This window comes from Phoca vitulina, unplaced genomic scaffold (genome assembly GCF_004348235.1).
Source record: "Phoca vitulina isolate PV1807 unplaced genomic scaffold, GSC_HSeal_1.0 scaffold61, whole genome shotgun sequence".
Classification (NCBI taxonomy): domain Eukaryota; kingdom Metazoa; phylum Chordata; class Mammalia; order Carnivora; family Phocidae; genus Phoca; species Phoca vitulina.
In genome coordinates this window covers 2,003,128-2,025,754 of record NW_022589764.1, presented here as the reverse complement: position 1 = coordinate 2,025,754, position 22,627 = coordinate 2,003,128, and the positions used below count along the sequence as shown (strand labels likewise).

The following is a 22,627-nucleotide window of genomic DNA, read 5'->3' as shown; positions in this document are numbered from 1 at the left end:
TAAAATGCCCTCTGCCAAATAATTCCACAGACAAGATTTTGGGGTGGATGACACCGCCCACCCCTCCCCTCCCCCAATCTCAGATCCCAGCCGGGCCCCCAGGTGGACTGAGTTGAGACAGAGTTGCACGCCAGCCCCACACAAGCAGGAGGTGAATCACCACCCCCAAGTACAGTTCCAGGTCGGGAGGTGGTGGGCATTGCCTGAACTGCCCCCCCTCTGTGTTTGGATGGGCCGTGTTGCTATCATTAACTTATTAAACCCCTTCGTAATTATTTTAATTTGACTCCAAAAAATACTTTGGGCGGCGTTGCGATGTGTTTGTATTTATCCATCCCCCCCATAAAACCTGTGTTAAAACAAATGTTACTTTTCTCTCTCTGTACATAGACCCTCCCTTTTTGAAATAGACCGCAGGGACTGCCATTAGATCGAATGGCAAGTCTTTATGGAAAGTGTTTTGCATAATTACATACCAAAGCCAGAACAGTCACCTCCACATTTTATGGGTCACAAACCATCAACAATTGCCACATTATTGTCCACGAAACCTTAGTCCCTTCATTGACGGAGCGGACTCCACTGCCTAATCTAGAACGAGAGAGGATGGAAATTTCTTCTAATAAGAACCTGAGAAGATTAGGTCCCCACTGACAACGTGTTTACATATAGTTATAAAGTTCAGAGGACCGACGGGGAGAGGAAAGGAAATCGGACTAGGCCTGATTAGGAGCAGCGCATCGGTCTAATATAGATAGTGCATCAAAAGGAGCGGCTGAATGCCTCTCCCCTTTTCAGATCTGACCCCTTTCCTACCTTTGTGATGCAGTAATTAAGATATTCTTATTTAGACAGACAGCTTCTCTGGTAACTGAATAATATTAGCTCCTTTGATGTCAAACTTTTGACAGTTATCACACCAGCACTGGGCAATTTAATACAAATGCCCTCCTTAAAAAGAAAAAAAAAAAAAAAACAAAAACAGAAGAAGAAGAAGGAGAAGGAAAGAAAGAAAAAAGAAAGAAAAAATGGAAGTAAAAGAAAACCCGCATCGGCTTTGAAGAAATCTAGTAAGTGTGATCCTTAGTACCAAATGATCTAAATCGCCGCCGACAGGCCGCCCGGCTATAAATTACATTCGATGTTACATAATGAAGCCGAATTTGGGTTTTAGCTCATTGAGCAGTATTGGTGGAAACTAGATCGGAAGCCTCCCAACTCCTGCACCTCCATTCCCTACCCCCCAGAGCCGCTGCCCAGATCCGGACGCAGGAAAGCTCCACAAAGTCGGCAGGGTCAGGGCAAGGATGGGGGGAAGTGGGTCCGGCCGGAGAGTCGGGCAGGACCAGCCACCTACTCTCGGGATGACACCTCGCCATTGCTTGCGGAGCTTGGTCGCCAAATCTGGGATTTGCCAGATGGCAGGATTATTTTAGCGTCTGTTATATTATGTGTGTGGGGGGTGCGGGTGGAGAGCGAAGGCAGGAAGTCCAGAGACCGCGCTGGTCCTTTAAAATACACGCACGTTGCCTCTCTGCCCACTGTCGGGCTTGGACCGTTCCCGGAGCTCTGGGATCTCCCGGCCACCCTGCGGCAGACAGCAGGCGGAATCTCCGCCACCCCTGCCCTTGGGTGCGGGCCCACGGCCCGCATCTCTGGACCCGGGACCCGGTCCCCAGATGCGAGCAGCTGGGGGAGGAGGAGAGCGCTTCCCTCAGAGGAGAAAAGGAGGGGGGTGGGGTGGGTAGGAGAACTGGAAGGGAAGGGGGCAGAGAGGGCGGGTTAGGAGGGATGAGACTGTGACGGTGACACCTGGAAGGCATTGTCCTTGCGAGCGACACCTGTCAATCTCCGCTCCGGGGTCCCGGGGCCGGGGGCGGGGAGGCCGCGGGTCTCCGCGGTGATGTCATCGCCGAGTCCCTTCCCGGCGGAGGGCGGAGAGGACGGGGAGGGGCGCAGAAACCCGGCGGGCTGGGAGAAGGGTGGGGGAGGAACAGAAAGAAAATAAACAGAAATCACTCTCACTCGCCGCGTCCTCTGCTCCGGATTTACATGGAAATCAATAATCCAACTTTAGTGTTATTTCTTATCTTGATTGACCCCGTCTTGCCTTTTCACTGGGGGAGGAGGAGTAGGGTTACAGCGTCCCATCCCACAACCCGCAATCCTTGGAGGGGGGGGCTGTTACCCCAAAGCCTTGAGGTGCCTGACCCTCCTTCCAGACCCAGCTCCCTCTTTTCCTGGCGGCTCTTCCAAGCGCAGGCTTCAGGCTTAAGGAGGAAACACTTGGGGATGAGTTTTGAAAGTCTTCCGATATTGCAGGGGGCGAGGGGAGAGTTAATTAACGCAGGGCTTGCTCAGCAAGTGGGAGAGGGGGCCTCGGCGTGGGTGGGCGGGCCAGGTCCGACACCCGGGTGCGCGCAGCGCGGGAGGCGTGTGATCTGGAGGCCCCAGCTCGGAGGCCCCGGCTGGGGGAAAGTGATCTGCAGTGGCCTCCGCGGGGGGCTGCTGAGGTGCCCCAGGCAGTGGCCCGCAGGTCCCGGGGAAATTCTGATCTCCCACCTACTGCGCTCTCACCCCCACCCCACCGAGCACTACCGGACTCTCCCTCTTCCTATTCTTTTCGCCCTGAGCTCATTAGCAGCCTGCCAGGGGCCTGATTTATGGAAACGCTCGGGCGGGCGGAGACGCGCGGCTAGCCGAGTCCTGGCTGCCTCGGGGCGGAGTGGAGGAGGAGTTTCCACCGGCCTACTCCGACGAGTTTTCCCCCCGCCCCGCCGGAAGCTGGCAGTTGCAGTCCCTCCTCCCCACCCTCCACCCAGGCGGGTCCTGGAGGCCCCCCGCGCCCTCGGCGCCCCAGCCTGGGACTCCGGGCACCCTGGCGCCAGCGGGGCGGGCGGGGGCGGTGGCCGCGTAGCCTACTGCGGAGTCTTGGGCGCGCAGGTTCCAGCCCCAGCTGACCCGGAGGGCAAGTTGGGCGCAGATAGGGCGGGAGCCTCCCTTCCCACGTTCGGGTCTCCAAAAAAAGGGAAATCGGACCCGAAGCGGGGAGGGGTTGGTGCCCGAGGTCCGCACCAGGCTCCCAGGCCGGGAGGACGCGTCGCAGGCCAGGATGGGGCCGAAGGGAGCCACCAGCCCAGCTAGCCGCCCCCCCCCCCCAGAAGCTAGGGACTGTCCCAGGGGAGGGCGTGGTCCACTTCACTCTCCCTCCCCCTCGCCCCACTTTCTCCGGGGTCTCATCCTCAGAGGGTCCTCGGCGTTGCAGCCTCCAGTCAAGAGTCTGGGAATTTTGAGCTAGGCGAATGCGGGGCCACAGACCGTCCCTAGAGCCACCCAGCCAGGCACCTGCCCAAAGACGCGGGCACCGCCTTCTCGCCCTCCCTGGCTTGTTCTCCGCGGTCAAACGGGTTGGCGCAGACATGAGGATGGAGAGAGAAACGGGTGGAAGAGCGTCAAGCGAGGATGTGCACCAGCACCTGTTGCTGGTGCTCCAGGAGTCTGGCGAGGACGCTAAATGACCAACCTGTCCAACAAGCAACGACGGAGGGCGGCAAAGGAGAGGGGGAAGCGTCTGTACCCTCCCCACGTCCGGGAAGCGTTGGAGGAAAGAGAGACTAGCCGACCCAGATGGCCAGACACCCCGGGCATGTTCTCCTGCTCAGACTTGGGATGGGATAGGGATATGAGGTTGAAGTCACTGGGAAGAGGGCCATGCCCCAAGTCTGGCTATAATGAAAATTGCAGTTGAGGGGAAATGAGATCTACAAGAAAGTGCGTAAAATGTATTTTAAAACACCCTACCAGTTCACCCTCCAGAAACCGTATCTGGACTCTGACCCAGGCAGGTGCAGAGTTGAGATCCTTCTCCCCCATCAGGATACCTCCAAATGCCTGGCGCAGTCCGTCTCCTTCCTGGAGTTCCCTCCCAGATTAGGGCCATTTGATGTCACTGAGAACCCAATGTCCCCACCCCTGGAGCCTCAGGGAAATACGATTTCCTGCTCATCTTCCTCACCTTCCCCCCTCCCCCAACTCCGCCACCACCATTTCCAAAGAGTTAGTAAGGCCAGGGTGTCATTCAGGCCCTGGCCAGGCTAAATGCCCATCTATATCGTGCCATTCAGTCTCCTGAATTTCCAACTGTACTGAAGGCTGGGTTACCTGCCCAGACATACTAGGGTGGCCCAAATCCGTGGTCGAAGTCTCAGCGGAAATGGAGACCCGCCCCCAACAAAATGTCTCTTCAGACATCGCGGGTCTCAGGCTGGCTCCATCACCCCAGGGCCACCCTCCAGGCGCAGGGCCTCTGGGGGTACCCCCAGCCCGCAGCTCTTGCAGGCCGACTCCAGGACCCACAGCTCGCACAGCAAATGTTGGCTGCTAGGCGCCCAAATAATATTCTCCATTCGTCTTTTTCAAAGTTGATTTATAGCAATCGACAGGTTAAAGCCTCATCTGACTCCATTACTTTTAAAAGCTGTCTATTTCACAACTGTCACTTTTCATCACTTAACTCAAATAAATACTTGAAGAAATGAATTGGAAGAGACTTTTAGATCATGTTTATAATTCTTGGTCGCTACGTTAACATTCCTAATGACCTGACCCTCTGGATTTCTGTAGACTTCTAAATTGGGCCGAAAATTCCTGCATTTATACTAGAAAACTTCAAGGAAGGTGAGGTGGCCAGAAATATCGGCTAAAAGAAGTGCAGCTGGTAGGGAGTAGGCGGTATTCTGGGCAAAGCTTCCCAGCGGCTGCCAGGGCCCAGGCCGGGTGCCCAAGGCCACTGCGGAGGGCGGCGGTCCTGGGTCAAGGCGTTCCCATGCAACAAACTGCTGAAAAGAGGGCCCAGCCTAACCGCCACGCTGCTCGCTTTGCTCCCGCTTCGCAGAGCCGGGCTGCAAACCCATGAGGAAATTCATTCAGAATGGAAATGCTGCTCATTTTGACTATTACTATTATTTTTTCTATCGTTTCAAAAACGGTTTTAAATGGCCCCCACGACCACAGGTTGAGCACGTCCGCGTGAAAGGCACTTCGTGCCGGTCATCGTTGACCTAGAGCTTGTTAGATGGCCAGGGAAGGCAGAAGTGTGGAAACGAAATCGCAAGGATGGAAGTGCGTTCAATAAATCGAAATAGTTTCTTCTTCAATTTTACTGCCATTTGCCAATGCTGGGTCCTCTAAGGCTGGTGCCACCCCCCTTCTCTTTCTCTTTTTCCCACCCACTCACACAGAACCATCTCTTAGAAGTAGAAAAAGAGAGAGAGAAAGAAGAAAGAAAGAAAGAAAGAAAGAAAGAAAGAAAGAAAGAAAGAAAGAAAAAAGAGAAAGAAAGAGAAAGAAAGAAAGAAAAGGAAAACTAGAAAAGGAAGGGGGGGAAAGTAAAGAACGAAAAGGGAAGGAAAGGAAAAATACAGGAAAAAAAAAAAGAAAAACCTAGCAAACAGGAAAACTGCCTAGTTTGGAGGACAAAGCAGTATAAAGTGCATAAGATTTTCTTTCCTTTATTTTTTCTTAAAACAAGAAAAAATAAAGAAGTCTCCCGACCCTGGGGCGGAAGAGTTGGGCGACTCCCTGGCGTGTTAGGGTCTGGCCTCCCCCCCACTGGGCAGAGGCCGAACCCCCGCGCGCGGGTCCCGGAGGCTCTGAGGTCCCCGCACCCTCGCGTCGGCCCCGCCCGGGTCCCACCGCGAACACGAACTTCGCAGATTCCCCGGAGCAACAGAGCCGGGACCGTGCGCCGGGTCTTGGCTCCCTGCCGCCGCCACCCTGCCCCCGGGCGTGGCCTCAGGCCTTCGCCCACCCTGCGGACCGGTTGGCCCAGAGGGTCTGAGTGCTCTCCGACTTTCGGTGCCGAGGCGAGAGAAAGCCGGCGGGAACCTGGCTCGGCGGCCACTGCCTCGCTGCGGGAACGCGTCGGCGGCCGGCGGCTCGGTGCGCTGCCGTACCCTGGAGCGCCACCTTGCTGCGGAAACTGGAATTGCATGGCCATGCTCCCAGCCTTCTGCCGCCTAACTTGACCGTCACCGGACTTTCCCCTTCATCAAAACCTTAAGAGAAGCCGAAACGCACAGGCCTTCTTCCAATCGGTTAAAAGCTATTATCTGTGACTGACATATCGCACGATGTCTGCACTGGGATGAAGGGAAAATAACAGGAGAAAGAGAAAAATATATAGGTACAATTTCACCGAGTCTAAGCAGTGACGCTGCTTTGATAGGAAAGATAAAATAAATGAGAGATGTCTTCTTGGAGGCCATGAGTTCGGGCCGCCAAGTGCGGGCCACTCACCTGAGGCCAATGCAAATATTTCGAAGGAGGCCTATGAAGTCATCCCTTCCCAATTACAATTCCACCCAAATTCAGTCATTCTGGTGGGTCGGACATTAGAGGGGCTCTGCCAGGCCATGTCAGTGGTGAGCCTACCAAACCTCGTACCCCCACAGCCTTGGGCTCTGCTGACAAAGTCACCACAAAATGCAGCCCCTAAACATATACACCTGTCGGCAGGTGAAAGCAGCAATGGCGAGAGGTACAAATTACAGTGCATTTGACCCTATCTCATCCAGGTGGCAACTTAAGAGGTTTGCCCCACTCTTAAGCCCCCACGACTAAAAAATAGACAGAAACATTAATTCACTTATATGGTGAGTCTTTGCTTCAATTTGTTTTCAAAGTGCATCATCCCAGAGATAAATGTTATAGGTAAAAACAAATTTCACGAAACAAGATTTTTTTTCTGTGAAGATTCCAAACATAGTGTTAAAAGCAGGGAGTCTATCTTGTGGTCTTAGAGAATTTGTGCAGTTTCTTTGTTTTGAGGGGGGCATAGTCCTTTTTCTAATGTAGTTTTAACTACAAGTTTGTTTTTGGTTTTGTTTTAAGGAGCTCAGTCATCAGAATGATGACTGAACTGGGGACCATGGGGGTGGGGGAGAGTGTGTACGTGGTAATGTATAAGCCCCTGCATTTTCCTGCCTGAGCAAACCCAACATACAGACCCTTTCTTGAATCTTTGCCCTCCCTAAGTTCACAGGGTGGCGATGGAGGGAGTGCTCCCTTGCCCTGTAACCAACACTCCCCACTGCAGATTAGGAGACTCTCAGAGAGTCCCCCACCTTTGCTCAAAAACTACAGGGCTGGGCCAGGAAAAAAATCAAGTTGGTTTTCTTGTTGTTTATCCCTTCTCCATCAAGCTAGATTCTTGACAGACCAAACAGGAAAGAGGCCCCAATTTCTTCGCAGGACTTGAATGAGGATCCCTCACCCTGGCCAGCTGAGGAGGGGTGGCCTGGTCTCTGGGAGTCTTGGGGTTTTCTTGCCTGGAGGGATACTACCTTGGGGAGAAGGAAGCTGTTGAGAGATCTTGGGAGCTAAAAGGCAACAGCTGGGAGGGTCCTGGGATCCACTGAGGGACAACAGTGAGGAACAGGGACCAAAACAGAAGAGAGTAGAGCATTAGAAAATGAAATGCTTCAATCTACCTGCCTACAGTTTTGAGAAGGGGAGTCTCTAAATTAGAAAGGTTTGCCTCTCTCCCTCTCCCTCTCCCCTTCCCTCCCTCCTTCTTTACCTCCCTTCATTTCTCTCTCTACCAACCCCTCCTCTTCTCACATTCAGATTTTCTGTTTTTTTTTTTTTTTCCCACGGAATAATGCCTGGAGATGAAAAATGATTTTTATTGCTATTACACTTCCTACCGCAAGATGCAGCGCAAGGCGGCAGAGTTTGTATTACAACTATGTCACAATGTTTCACTGATGCAAAACATGTAGCCAGAGGGTGTTGCTAATGACTCCTGGATTAGAGCGAGATTGAGCCTGAGAAGAAGAGTGAGAACAGGAGAGACAGAGGAAGGGAGAAGAGAGAGGAATTCCAATAGAGAAAGGGAGGAGGGGAAATACCATAGAATCAGGTCTAATAATTTGATCAGGATATTTTCAGATTTCAGTGCTCTCTCCAAACTTGAGAGTGAGCTAGAGAGAGACCAATATCCTTTTAAGCACCACAGAGGGTTTTGTTTTTTGTTTTTTTTTTTTTGCATGTTAATAACTATTAATTATGCTTACAGCCAGTTAGCTGAAGAATTGTCCTTTGGAAAGAATCAAACTTTGGAAAACGCTTAATATCTGATTAAAGGCTTTTCCTGGAGCCGAGGCCGCTCGGAAGGAGGTGGGGACCCGGTAATCACCCAAGGGGGTGCGGAGCGCAGCGAGGCCTGCAGAGGCTCACGGGCCCCGCCCGTGGTGGTGCCACACATGTACACACGCCTGTGACAGCCTGGTGGGCCCAGGGTGCCCCGGCGGGGCCGGCGCGGAGCGCCGAGGCGCAGCCTGCGGCCCGGACTCGGGCTCGGCCTCTGCTTGGTCTTGGCGGAAAGGTCCCTCCGGGCTCCGATCTCCCCGGCGCCCTCCCCCGGGACGAGCTCTACTTAGGGAAGCGGGAGGTTTCGCGGTTCCTACCGTGGCCCAGGCCGGTCCCACCGCCCTGCAGTCCGCTTCTGCCCCCCGGGGCACAGCGAGGAGGGCATTCCCTCGGGGCTGAGGCCCTTTGAACCCGGGGAGCCCTCGGCTCCCGCCCGGGCGCGCGGAACTCGCTCGGGGCCCGGCTGCGGAGCGGAGTGTGGGTGGCGAGTGGGGTTGAAGGGGAGTGGGGGAGGCGGGAGGGGGCGGAGGGGCGGGGGCGGGAGCCGGGCGTTAAGCCTGGAAGCTTGGCTGTTTACCCAAACGATTTTCCTTTCAGGCCCGAGACGCCAATGAGACAAGATCAAACTCCCCTCTTCGCTCTGTGTGCGTGTGTGTGTGTGTGTGTGTGTGTGTGTGTGTGTCGCCTCCTCCAAGCCGAGCTTTGTGAATGGGGGCTCCAGGACGCCGGCTGGGAGGGACCGGAGGCCGACCCGGGCACCAGCGCCTCCTCCCGGGGGCTAGGAGAAGCCAGGCGGAGGGCGCCCCAGACACAGTGGTCCGGAGCGACAGAAGCAAGCGACAGGGACACAGGCCGCGGAGAGATCAGGGCCGCGTCCCCGAAGGCCGAGCGGGGAGACTTACGGTCGTGTGTTGGGAGGGGGAGAGGGAGAATAATATGAATCACATCCTCCTTACAGTTCCTTAATTTCCGATCCCTCCAAAGCTTAAATCTAGCTCCTTGGGCCACTGATTTCTCGCCGACTCCTTCGCTCGAGATATATTAGTTGCAAATTAGGCCAAGGTTTTGGCGATTAGGGTACAATGCAGGCCGCGTGACACGCGCCGCTGGGCCTGCGCCTGGGTCCCTCCTCGCGCCGAAAAACGATGAGAAAGCGAGAGAGGATGGATGGTCTGTATTGACAAGACATTTGTCATTTTTAAAGGGGTCCACATCCAAGAATATCCATCAGGCTGAGGGGTGGGGGAGGGAAGCGCTGATGAGGGGACGAAGTCCCAGCCCGCGGCGCAGCAAGTGATCGCGGTCCTGGGCGTGGCTCCGGGCCTGCTCCAAGGGCCGTCGAGAACTGAAATGTTGTTTGCAAAATAACAACAACGACACTTTTAGTATGACTGATAAGAAGAATCAGGAAGACGGAGTTGTATTTATTTAAGATCGTAAAACAAAACCCGGCTACACGGCGTTGTACATATATTGAGTGGCGCTGTCTCCGACAACTCATTCCTTTCGGCCTGGCGATTAAAAGCTTACCCAGATAATTGTTTCTGGAAGAAAAAGGTGTCATTCCGCTGCTTCTGACTCATCTACTCTTGCTCCTCCTGCCTCGGCCTGCCCCTGATCCCCACCCCTCCTTACACACACACACACACACACACACTCTCTCTCTCTCTCTCTGTCCCTCACCAAAGGGTCCCTTTTTTATGGTTTGTTTTTAAACGACGAACCACCATCCCCTGTCCCAGGATGTTCTTATTTAGCCGAAATTCCCCTGCCCTGGCGCTGACCTGCAATAGGGACCCGCTAACATTTGCTTCAGGCTTCAGCCTCTTCTGCTCCCGGTGGCCCAGGCCTGGACGAACACCCTGGGGCAAGAACCGCAGAGGTCTCGGGTGTTTTACAGGCATTTTAGGGTAGAGGGCTGTGGCTCCAGGGCTCAGAGGGGGCTGGGGTAGCTGGCCAATCCCTGGGCATGAGTAGGGGTCTTGGGGACCCCAGCTAGGCAGTGATTGGTCTGTGAGAGACTGAGATGCCCACGGAGGAGACCTGATGTGCCTCATGATTACAACAGCCAGCATTTATTGAGTGCTTACTATGTACCAGTTATTGTGCCCATTGCCCTGGGAGCCTCCAAATCTGAGGGCAAACCATAGTGACCAAGGGTAGGCCTCGGAGCAGGGAAGTCGGGATAGGGCAGGCAGGTAGCTAGGTAGGTGCGATTGGGTGGCCCGGGTAGAGGTTTCTACCCCGAACCGTATTCTCCGGGCCAGGAGAGGCGGGACGCTGCTGGGCGCCAGGAGCGGGGCCAAGGCGTCCTCCCTCCCTGCCTGCGATCGGCTGTGGCCGGGCAGAGGGAAGGCCAAACAGGTTCCAGTGACATTCCCACTTCTTCGCACTGGAACGCCAGAAGAAAGCAGACTGGGCAGTGAGGGCCGCGAAGGCCAGGCCTGGGCGGATGGCGAACGCTCGGCGAGCCGAGGCCAGGCTCACAGCCAGGCCCGGGGCCCCGCGTCCTGCGCCTCCTCCCGCCCAGGGCGCCGCCGCACTGCTCCAGGCGAGGTGCGCCTCCCTCGCGGTGCCAGGGGGGCGCCTGACCGACTCCGGGGCCGCGGCAGCCGAGGAGGGAGTCTCCGGCTTCTGAGGCCTGGTGCGCGCCCCGGGCAGCAGCAGGGCGCAGGCCGGGCGGCCCTGGGAGCACTCAGGCCGCTCCCGGCCCCGCCACAGCCCGCGGGGTTTCTCCAGCTGGCGGTCCGAGGCCGCTCCCGAGAGCAGGAGTTCTGCTGCATTCACTGCCTCCCCTCCCATCCCCCTAAAGCAGGGGCTGAGACTCGCCGGTGACCCCGTGCCGTGCCCCGAGAGGGTGGAAAAAAGCAGGCGCTGAGCTCTGTCTGGAGACAAAAGGCCTCCGCGCTCAGGCTCCTTCGGGCTCAGCCGCGGCGCGTTTCGCACCCGCCTCCACCTATGCAGAGGAGGCGGGGGCAGGTAGAAGTGTGCTTGCATGCGTGGCTTGGAGTAGAGAGCCTTGATTGATCCCAGAAATTGGACGCCTCCGAGTCCAAGGGCAGAGGCAGGGCCAGGGCATCTGCTCCAAAAATATATAGTCTGCCCCCAGCCCTCCCCGCCAGCCCCCATCCAGATATCCTTGTATAAAGGGGGCCCCCCTCGTTGCCGTTTTTTTCTTTCTAGTCTCCTTGCAAATCACCTGGCAGCTAGAAAACGCTCGTCCCTAATATCGACCTACGGAGGTTACTTCTTTCCCTAAAAACGACTCCGGCTTTCCTTCTTCTAGGAGACCTAAGGGAGACTTCACTGGTTTTAAGATTAAAAAAAAAAATCTTTAGAATCTCTCTGGGTGTGAGATGTGGTTGGAACAGGCAGAGTCTCCTGCCTCCCCACACGGACTCCCTGCTGCACCTGGAAAGCTAGTCCTGCGAAGAAGAAATAGTCTTTTCCTGCAGTCTATCATTTCGGTATTACAAATAACAACCGTAGAGCGAGAAATACCCCTGGCCTAAGAATATTGATAGATGATAGTAGCGATATTCACAATCGATCCTTTAATAGGCCAACGTCATAAATCATGTTCAATTCCCTGACAGCACAGTACTTCACTTAATAATATAATTAAGATTAAAACTCGAGAGGTATTGGAGGCAGCGGGTATTGATAGCTTCGAAAATTGCATTCTGGATATGATGGTGAAAGGGGAAGGGGACTTTGGAAAATACAACCCCCTTCCCAAAATGTGAGGTCTTCCCTTTGCTCCTGTCCTGGGAACCCCTTTGACCCTGCTCCCGCCCCCACACACACACACAAACACATCTCCCCCCCACCAGTAATCCCCATCTTTGATAGGTGAGCTGAGAGTAGGCTGGCTCTTTCCTAGAAATGTTAAGGAGGACGATAAAAAGAGATGGGGCTTGGCTTGGGTGGGTTTCCTGAATTTAGGAAACCTTTAAAGGTCCATTCCTTCAGCCTTGAATCTGGAGGGCGGGGAAAAAAAATGTTCAGGAGACCTAGGAAATGATATTGTTTGGTTTTTTCAATAGGATTAATTTCCTCGACAGTGTTTCTGAAATTACATATAAATCACTGAACATCTGCAGGTATATGCCAGTCCACTCCATCCCTGCAGTTTTAACTGCCCGTGAACCTTTCCAGCAATTGTTTTCCAGTCCAAATCAGGCCTCAGGATGGAAACGAAAACTTCACATGAAGAGTAAAACCAGAGGGGCAGGGTCCCGCGCAGGGGTGACGATCTGCTCTTTGCTTCATGGATAAAGCTGATCGTAAGTGTGGCTAAAATTATTTCAAAGAGCGGAATATTAATCAAGTCAATCAGAGCTGACAAATGAGAAATATTTGAAAGTCAGTGGTAATTTACAACTTTGTTATTAGTTAAGAATCGCCTGCCTTGTAGCAGTAATTAATAACACTTAGAGAGGAACCATTTGGAAATCCCCCTCCCATTCTTTTTATTTTCCTCTGTCTCTTAAGGAAGGAAAGAGAGAAAGGAAGCAAATGAGTGATCAGTAGAAACAGGAAAAACACTGAGTCGTTAGTGGGGAGAACAAAACTGGAAAATATAAAAGAAAGGGGAAAAAAAAAAAGATTAGCCCCATGGGGGGCCATCAGGAAATAAAGAAAATATAGGAGGAGGGGTAGTAAATCATAAGGGTAGTAACCATACCCCATGAGCAGGCTGGCTAAAGGTTGAATTTCAAATGGCCCAGAAACCCCATCAAAATGAACAGTGCTGCTAAAAAATCTTGAAAGTAGCTCAGCTCTGAATCAAGGCAGAGCTCAGGGCATTGTCTGTTTTGTTGTTGTTAACAATGTATTTCTTTATAGCCCAGGAGCAGACGTGTGCAGGCTCTTTCCCAAATTCCATCCCTGGAGACCGGACTGGCTTTCATGTTTCTGGTGTTAACTCTCCGCTTGGTCACAGACAATCCCCTTCCCCAGTCTTACACTGATTATTAGATTGTCTCAGCCCCACCTAAACAACACACCAAAATAATGACTTGTTGAAAAACTATAAATCATTTCAATGTCTGAGCTTGGAAAGCCATTTCAGTCAACAGGCTTGCTGTGAAAAGGTAAAGAAATTTCCAACCTTCTGCTCACTGAGGAAAAACTGCTACTTCCCTGAAGTTTCATTTGTTGGATGGGGGAATTTTCTAGATTGGTTAAAAAAGGATGGTGGGGGGTGGTGGATAACTTTGGCAAACTTTATCTGGTCTTTATTATAAGCCTCAGTCTTGTCTCATTGAGCTCAGGCTACAAAAGGTAGCTAGAGATTGAGATTTATTGGTCTCTAAATGAAAAGATTCATTTGATATAAGAGGTTAACTCAAAGTTCCTATACCGTGACTGGCTTCGGCAAATGCCTCTGTGGAGTCAGCACAAAAGCAGTTCAAAGAAATCTTAAAAACACACACAGATATAGACCCACAAACACACTCGCCCACTTAAGCCGCAAATGCAATTCTCTTTTCTTTGTTGTTTCTTCTGTCATTACAAATCTCCAGCCTCTTTCTAGGTGGCTGGGATGGTTGGCTCCCCCCATGCACACGCAGCTGAACTTTGCCATTTTATATCTTTTGCTTTTACTAGCAGTGAATGAAAGAATAAGGGGGGGGGAGGGATAAAGTAAAAGGGGAGAAGAGAACTAATTCAAATAAAGCAGAATACGTTTGTAAATGAGGTGGAGGGGAAAGAGAGAGAGAGAGAAAGAAAGAGAGAGGGAGATGTGGATGGAGGAAAGGAGCTCTAGGATAAAAGTAGGCAAACTGGAAATTGATGAGATGGGTTTTCAATGATTAGAGTCTATGGATCCAATAGGAATCTGCAGAATGTATGATTGTGTAGAGGGGACCAGGAGAGAGAGAGAATGTGCCAGAGACTTCAAGGGGGGAGCAGGGAGAAGACAGCAGGCAAGGACCTGAGATCCTGTGCAAGGACAGAACTATGGAGATGCTAATGAGGGAAAATTAACCTTCGGGTTGGGTCTGTGACATGGGCCTTCCATTGAATGCCTGACCCAGGGGCTGCAAGCGGCTTCGCTCTGTACCAGCGAAATGAGATAATCGCTCTGAAACCCACCAGTCTTGGTGCAAACGAGCTCTGATACCCTGTTGTTGAGAGTAACTAGCAGCTCCTCCAAAGAAAAAGGAAAACAAGTGAAAGCAGGCAGAACGGCAACCAGGCCCAGAGAGCAAATCTAGAGACATTGGGTGCATTTGTTCAACTGTGGAGCCCCCCAGGCTGGCACATTCGAGGAGGGAGGAGCAGGGCCTGGGAAATGAGAAGTATCTTCATCTCCCTTGCTCCAGTCTGCCACCAAAGGCCCCGGATAACTGGGCCTTGGTGAGGCAACACAAGGAACAAATGGATTTTACCTCCAGGAACTCGGCCACTGGGGCAGAGGATTATTGCTTGGCCAGAGGATTATTGCTTAGCCAGAGAAAATATATGGGGGTGGGGTGGGGACGGTGGGGAGGAGGGCTAAAGAACAGAGAGACAAGTTGAAGAGGACAGCCCCCCAAACAAACAAACAAAAAATTCAAAGGGAAATTTGAAAAGTGGAGTGGTTGTGGTTACCCGTCACAGGCATGGAGACATTAAAACACACACGCACACACAGGGATTTTATTAAACAAACAAGCCAACAACCAAACGCACATCAAAAACACATTTGTTCCTGCTGTCATAGGGAAAGAGGGTTTGAAATGATCGTGGGGTTCTGGTAGGGATCCTTTCGGCCTTTATGGCTGTGGACTCTCCCCACCCCTCTCAGCCTTTTCACAGAAATCCGAGAGTCGCGAAAGGCATGGATGGAGCGGGAACCTCCCAGAGGCTGCGTGGGGAGGACTCCCTGTTGGAGGCGAAGGGGTCGTGTTTCCAAGTAGAGACATCAACAAACCACAGTCTTAGTGACAGTGACAGCACAAAATTATGTTTAATGTTGCAAGGGGGAAAGGGGAAATATAAAATTAGCACAGAGAAAATGTTTCCCAGACCTTCTTTACAATTAGGGCAGTGGCATATGGATGGGCGAACGGCGAGGTCGAAGGCGACCTAACAGACCCACAGCACTGGGTGGAGGCAAAGGTCCCTCCAGTCCCCGGGGTCCTCATTCCCTGGGAGGAAAAGGAAGGCTTCTGGAGGGAGGTTAAGGGCACTCTGCCCAATCGCTTCACTTGGTTTAGAACCTGTTTTTGGAGAAGAGAGGATATTCTAGACATTCCATCCTGGTGGAGATTGACAGTTCAATGACTGGCCTGCTCAGTCCCAAAGCCACAGGGTTTTTAAATTAGTGATGAAGCTGGTGAAGGGGTGGGGGTGGGGGGAGGGCTGGAAAGAGGAAAAGGAAATGGGGGGGGGATAGATGTGTTGTTCCAGACCCCTCCCCCATCCTTTTAGGAAACTGGGTGGCTATAGGGAGAAGGTGAGGGGAAGTGAGAATTACTTAATAAATTAGCAAGCCTCTCTTTGGAACTTGGAATCAGCCCTGCCTCAGTTGCCCAGTACAGGTGGGCAGGACTCTGAAGCTTTCTCCTGAGCCCTGGAATCTCCATAGGCCCATCCCCACCCCTGCTCAGGACCAAGGGCAAGCAGATGCCTGCCAGGCGGTGGAAGGCATTTGCCCAGAGAGAGCCAGGGAGGTGGGAATGGTGGCATCTTCAAGAAGGAAGCAGTCTCTGTCAATGGCAGAGATTATATTTCCTAAGCTGCTTATTTAAAGAGACAGAAATAAGAGAGAGAGAGAGAGAATCCCCCCACCCCCATCCTGTTGTGGTTATAAAGAATATAATTTTGCTTTGTCTAGAAACCACTGTATTATTGTGGTTATTAAATGCAGTTTCCCTTCTTAGTGTTGGGCGGGGGGTGGGGGGGCGGTGAGAGGGTGAATGGAAAATTCATTTTTCAAATAATACAAATGTATTTTTAAAAACGAAACCTGGATGGAAAGGCAGATGAGAGACTGCAGTAAGAGGGAGAAAAAGAAGGAAAACATAGAAAACAGCCTGGTTCTTTAAAGACTAATCTGTGCAGAATGATCAGGAAAAACAACTTGGGGAAGAAGAAAAAGCAACTGCCATTTCTCCTGCGGTGGTGGCTCCATGACCTTAGGGAAAATGAGGGAGCAGCTATACCTTGAGGCTGTAGTTTTACACTTTGATTTTAGCAACAAGTATCAAAAAGATCTAAACTAATTGATTGTCGAGTTCCTTGGCCCTTCTCCAAAGAGCAATATAGATTTAATTGTATGTTGCTTAAAACTTCATTTCTCGAACAGTGTGAGACATGTAATAAAAGTCATAAACCGTATCGGAGAATTTTTTTTTTCCCCCACAAGCATAAATGCCCAGCTGACACTTGGAAATCTTAGCTAATACTCCTAATGGGTTAAAAAAAAAAAAAAAATAAGAAGAACCCATCTGAGAGAGGTAGCCACGTAATAAAATCTAAACTGTTAATCCATTTTAACTCATTCAAAAAAGAACCTGCGGTTGCGGGAGGGACGTTTTGCAGAGGAGGGGTCGGGGTGAGGAGACCCCACATCAGCCATCTGACTTGTTCAAACGCGGTCCATCTAAACCACACTGCCCTAAAGGAAAGCAAGGTCTGGCCTTCCAAAAGACACCAGAAATCTCTCTAGCCTGGGAAACGGAGCTGAAAGTTGCAGCCAAACTGCCTGGCCCGAGCTCTCCTCTCCCCGAGACTGGGAAGCCACTCGGCGGCGGCCGTCGTTCTCCTCCGGCCTCAGCCCGGCTTCTCCCGAGGGAGAGGGAGAACTGGAGGCGGGCAGGAGCTCCCCAAAGCTGCGCGACGAAATCGGCCCGTGCCCCTCCCCGGCAGGCCCCCCTCCCCATTGTCCTCCGCTCTCCCCGACCCCCAGCGGCTGTTTCGTCTAAACCAGCCCCCGCGGCCCCCCCACCAACCCCTCCCGAGCCCTGGGCATCTCCGAGAAGAGAAGGGTCCCAGCCACGCCTGCACTTCGGTCGGAGATCAGCCACAGCCGCCAAGTTCGAAGCCGCCATCAAGCTGGTGGCCGCGCCGGTTGCGGGCCGTGCCCTGTCATGGCCACGCGGGCTGGCTGCAGGCGGAGATCTGTAAAAATCCACGTGAGCCGCCCCCTCCTCCTGCTGCCTGCGGCCCCTGACACGGCAGCATTGAAGCCGGCCCGGAGGTCCCCGAGGTCTCCGAGTGTGACAGTACTCGGCATAGCGGGTAGATGGCACAATTTTCTAACATTTAGAGAGAGGAACCCACGCTGGGAGCAATAAGTCCATTTAAAAGCCCTTTATTTAAAAGGAACAAAGATAACTGACAAGCGAAGTACAGAGACATCTCAATGAAATTTCCAAAGAAGAAAGAGAAATCAGAGGCCAAAGCAAATGCGAACTGGGCTTGATGGAACAGGCTAGCACTTTCCTCCCCCTCGAAAAGAAAGATAAAAGACAAAAAGAAAGAGGTGGTGGTCACTGGGGCTGTGTGTGTTAACGATCACAGTCCAAACCAAATTCTAAAAATCCACGGCCACAAAAACTTGAAAATGGCCAGGTGGGCTCTGCTGGGGCAGGTGGGAGAGAAGCCTGATCTGTTTAGGGGAAGAGACTTGGGAGTTTTACGCCCCCGCCTTCAAGCCTACACCGTAACCTTGGATTACAGCCGCCTCTGCTTTGGATTGGCAGGGTTCAGGGAGCCCAGGGAAGGTGGGTGTGCTGGGCACCCGCTCTGGGCACACTGGGGCCTCTCTGAGGGCCTGGGGCCCGAGGTCTCTGTCTTGGAGCTGCCTCCCCTAGAAGAGTGCCCAGGGCTGGGTTGCAAATCCAGCGAGGAAACCATGACCTAAGATTTGGTCCAAGTCAGGGTACTCAAGAGCCCACTCGCAGACTGAAACAACTGCCACCCCTTCAAAACCAAGAGGGTCAGGAGAGCACCCACTGATGTCTCCCGGCAAATCCAAGACAGCCCACACTCCATCGTGTGATCTAACACGGTCACCACCAGCTCCCCACCTCCAAACCTCCATGCCAGGTCCCCCACGCCCTCCAAGAGACCTGCAGGCCGAGAGGAGACAGAGGAGGGGGCAAGAGGCCAGGAGAGGGGCGATGCCCCTCTGGTCTTCCCTGCTCGGCGCTGGCCCAGCAGAAAGGGTGAGGCGGCTAGCGCCCGCGGGGGGTCAAATGATTGTATTTGGGTGGGTGCTCGCCGACATATTTGCTGAGTAAACCTCCCTCGCTGTGCTGAAGGCGAATCCCCGTTGATAAATCCATCATTACCGTTCGGATTCAGGGAGGCAGCCGCGCCACTAAATTCATCTTACATTTGTAGCACTTTAATAGACATTTATTAAATGCTTTTAGAGAGAGGCATGGGGCGCGTGATTACATCCTAGTTATAGACAGAACATAAAGACCCACGTTAACACCCATTTGCAGGAAGGAAGGAAGAGGTGGGGAGGGGGTAGTAAGGCAGAGGGATAAAGCGAGGAGAGGCGAGGAGAGATGGGGCGGGCAGGGGCACAGAGCCTGGGTGTTATTAGCAAAGGCTGCCCGGCAGGGAGCAAGACAAGAGCCACAGGAAGTCGCGGGCTGCGGAGCGGAGAAGTCCCCGCTCGCTTGGCAGTTCCCTGGGCTTCCCCTTCCCTGGCGCCCCCCTCCCCCACGCACTTGGCAGCGTGGGGGGCTCCTTTTCTCTCTACCAGGGCACAAGGGATGTTTGCGCTGCCTCCGTCGACCCCCTTCTGTCCCCACCCCCCAACACCTCCTTTACTTTATTCCAGGCCTCTCCAACTGAGCCTGCCTGGAGCAGCCAAACTAGGGGGAGAGGAGCCTCCGCACTTCAGGACCCTAAGAGTTCCCTTAAAGCATCCTCTCATCCCCCAAAACAGCCAGACTGCTGAGCCAGGCTTCCTTCAGCACAAAGCAGTCCCCGTGGCCACGGGGCACGGTATCCTTGCTGCTCCAAGGGTTCCTTGGCCTGACTTAGTCATGCCCGTGGATCCCTCCTCCTTCCTGCACCAGAAGGGCTCCAGGCCACCTTTGCACCACGACCACCTCGTGCCTGGAGACCTGCCCCGGACTTTGCCCTGCTTCCCTTGACCTCAACCTCAGGAGCTGGGCCTGCAGGAATGCCTGGGCCTCGAAAGGGCCTAACGCCTTCCTGAGCGCCCCCAAGGCCTCATCTAAAGGCCCAGTCGCCAAGCTCCATCAGTTCTGTGAGTGCCCTTGCTCCCCTGGGACACAGCCACCGACCTGGGCCAGGAAGGCAGCGGTCAGGACTCCCGGCCCTCCCTGGCTCTTGGTAAGGAACACTTCCGCTATCTCAAAGTTGCCATAAGAAAATAAATACAAGTGACACTGTGCTGGGCCAAAGCTCATTAGTTCGTTGTCCAGGGCTAATAAAGGAACAGAAGCGCAAATTATAGAGTTCAGCTCCAACACACGCTCTGTCACCCGAGATCAGCGTACCGCGAGCCTGATTCCAATTGCTCTGAACTTGCTGCGCAGTTTGCCCCCCCACCCCCTCCTCGCGAGCAGGAGGTTGGTGGAAAAATATAGTTCCAAAGGGGGTAATGATCAAGCTTTTCCTCTCGGAAGCCTGCGCCACCTCATTTCCCATCAGTAATCCCAATAAAATTAACGTCGTGGCTGCAATTGAAAAGAGGAGGGCCCGCGACACTCCTGAAATAACACACTCTCCCCCAGCAAAAGGTAAAAAGCAAAACGGCCCTTTGTTCAGCTAATTAACGAAGGCCCAACTCCGAAAGCAGATGTGTTTGCTTAGCTAATCACAAGCATGTTTCTTTCAAGGAACGTCATTTCGAGGGGGCCGCTCCGGGGGATGGGAAAGGGGGACACAGCACCCCCCCAGGCCCTCTCTGCCTCAGGGGTCTCTCACCCCAGACTAAGATCCAGAGGCTGAAACCAGGCAGCCCATCTCTCACACCTTTCTCCCCCTTGGCCCTACCCCAGAGGCCCAATAGGCACCTCAGAGCTCGACGGAATGCCAGGCCTGCAAGACACGAGGGGGAAAAAAATAATAAAAGTTTTAATGACACAGATGCCATATTAAATGAGGCAGTTTTACAATTCACTTTGAATAGGACGCTAACTTATTACAAGTGTGTTATCAGAAGGACGATAAGATTTATAACTCCAAGAGTCAGCTTTTCGCCTTAATGACAATGGATGTTAAGGGGAGGAAATCTGTTCTCTATTAGAGAAGATGAGAGTCCCTTCCCTGTTTTCGGGCCCTTACAGATGGGTCCAGGAGAGCAGATACCAAGCCCCTTTGTGTCTCCTTATGAAAAATTATCTCTTTCCCCTTTGGCTATGAAAATGGGTCTCTTTGCTGGGTGAGCACCTCGCTCAGCTTTTGAGCTTGAGCTTGAGAGAGGGCAAAAGAGAGAGAGAGAGAAAGAGAGAGAGCGCGCGGACAGAGACAGGGATGGGGATGGAGGTGAGGGGGTGGGGGCGGTGCTCAGCCCTCCGGTTCACGCAGCAAAACTATTTCCCCGTCTTTCTTTGCCATACAAAAGATGGCTTTCCCCTAAACCAACACAGTAAGCAAACTTTAAAAAACTGGGGTCCTATTACAAACCAACGCCCAGCACTAACTGCTTTAAAATTACTGCATAATTAGATTTAGTTGAATTTCACCATTAATTAGGCAGCCGCACTGCAGGGAGCCTTTGAAATCTGAGAAAATGGGAAAAATCATCTGAAGCACGTTTTTTAAAACCCAACTTCAATAAATCTTGACGAGGCCCAGAATTCAGAGAGTACCTCGCTTCCCTCCCAGGCGGCTGAGGGTAGGGGTCTCCAGGCCCGGGCAGGGGCTGGAATTGGACATAACGGGCGATCCCCCCATCCGCTGAGAGCTCGGCCCGGGCCAATCCAATGTCTCTCCAGAGGCCCTCTGAAGACCCTCTCTGGGAGGCCAAGTCTGTCCCACGGCCGGCCTCGCCTGCTCAAACCTATTAAAGAAAGGGGATCCTCCGCTGCGGGCGCGCTCCTGCCAGGGACGCCATCCACGCAGGCTCACACATTTCTAGGGCCTGCGACCACCCGCCCGGAACCCGCTCTCGGCCGCTGCGCGCCCCCAGCCAGCCCTCCGCCCGGAAAGCCACGTTTGCTTTAACTTTGACAGACAAACAGCAAGTTCTGCCCACGCCCGGCGGGGTTCGCACCCCAGCCCCCCCCCCCCCCCCCCCCCCTCAGCTGGACCCGGCCGGCGCAAACCCCGGCGCAGCCCCTGCATTAATGAGCGCGAGCACTGACCAGGTCTGTAAATACTGGCCTCTCCCCCTCCCCCTATACCATTCAAACATTTAAGATGCTTTGAGGATACAGACTTTTGCTTTTTCTAATTTGGCTCCTGTTGGGAAGGGAGACATGAAATAAACTCTCCTAATTATATGGGTGGGGGGCGCAAAAGAGAAGGGGATACTGCGTTACCAGTATTTTCCCTGCGAATTCTGCTGCTTTAATTACAGAATAATCGAGGACCGCACTCACTCGCCAGCAAGAGTTTAAAAGAGGGTTTTCTGCCTGCAGATGGAATGGCCTTTAGCCGCCCCCCCTCTTTTTTTTTTTTTTTTTTTTTTTTTTTTTTTGTAACCAATGTGTTTTCTATTACCCGGCCCTGCCGTGCCTGGCAGCCCGGCGCTCGCCGTGCAATGGGAGACGCCATGTTGGCTCAGCTCATAGGACCAAGTCAAAAGCGAGCTTCGAGGCAGAGTTTCACACGCTCGAGCTCCCCCTGACCGCCCCCCGCCTCCGCCCCCCGCCTGTCGCCGCTTCGTGCACATCCAGGGAGTGCAGCTCCGCGCGCCCGGCACCCCGGACTTTCCGGGGGCGCTGGCGGAATTCCGCCGCACGTAAGTGGGGGGCGGGAGCTGGGGGGGGGCAAGCACTTTTCCGCAGCTGCTGCCAACTCCAGGCCCCCGTCCCTGCAAGCCGGCCGGATGCAAACGCGGCCGTCTCCGCGGAACCAGCCCCGGACGTCGCCCGCTAACTTTGAGCCCCAGCCTCTCGCGGCCCAGAAAGAACTAATGCTGAAAGGCCGAGGCAGGGCGACCGCGAGCCGAGCGAACGGACTACATTCCGCCCCCCCCTCCCCGCAACACACACCCCCAGCTCAGTCTTCCCCCAGGTTTGTTTGAAAGTGGCGAGAAGCAGCGATCGCCCCTCTCTCTCTCCTCGGACTATTGTTGCATTTCGCGTCTAACTGGGTTCTCTCACACCCCCGAGCGCTAAGAGGAGGGAGGAGGAGCGGGTTGGGAAAAGAAATAAAGCGAGCTCAGATAGATGGAAAAAAAAAAAAAAAAAAAAAAAAAAAAAAAACCAGCAAGGAAAAAGAGACACTTAAAGGGAAAGAGTCGCCATGTTTAGCAGCTTTTTTAAAGATCTCGTCAATTTCACACAGAACGCACTCGCTGGGTCCCAGCCCTCGTCTTTTGTCC

General features: G+C 53.2%; 1 long non-coding RNA gene across 1 annotated transcript in view; it reads right to left on the bottom strand.

Annotated features, from left to right (window-relative positions):
* Positions 1-8,633, bottom strand: part of LOC116623831 — a 39,636-nt gene extending 31,003 nt beyond the window's left edge. Inside the window, exon 1 of the long non-coding RNA XR_004297769.1 lies at positions 8,469-8,633. This is a non-coding gene — a long non-coding RNA (uncharacterized LOC116623831). The remainder of the gene's footprint in view (positions 1-8,468) is intronic.
* Positions 8,634-22,627: the final 13,994 nt, after the last annotated feature.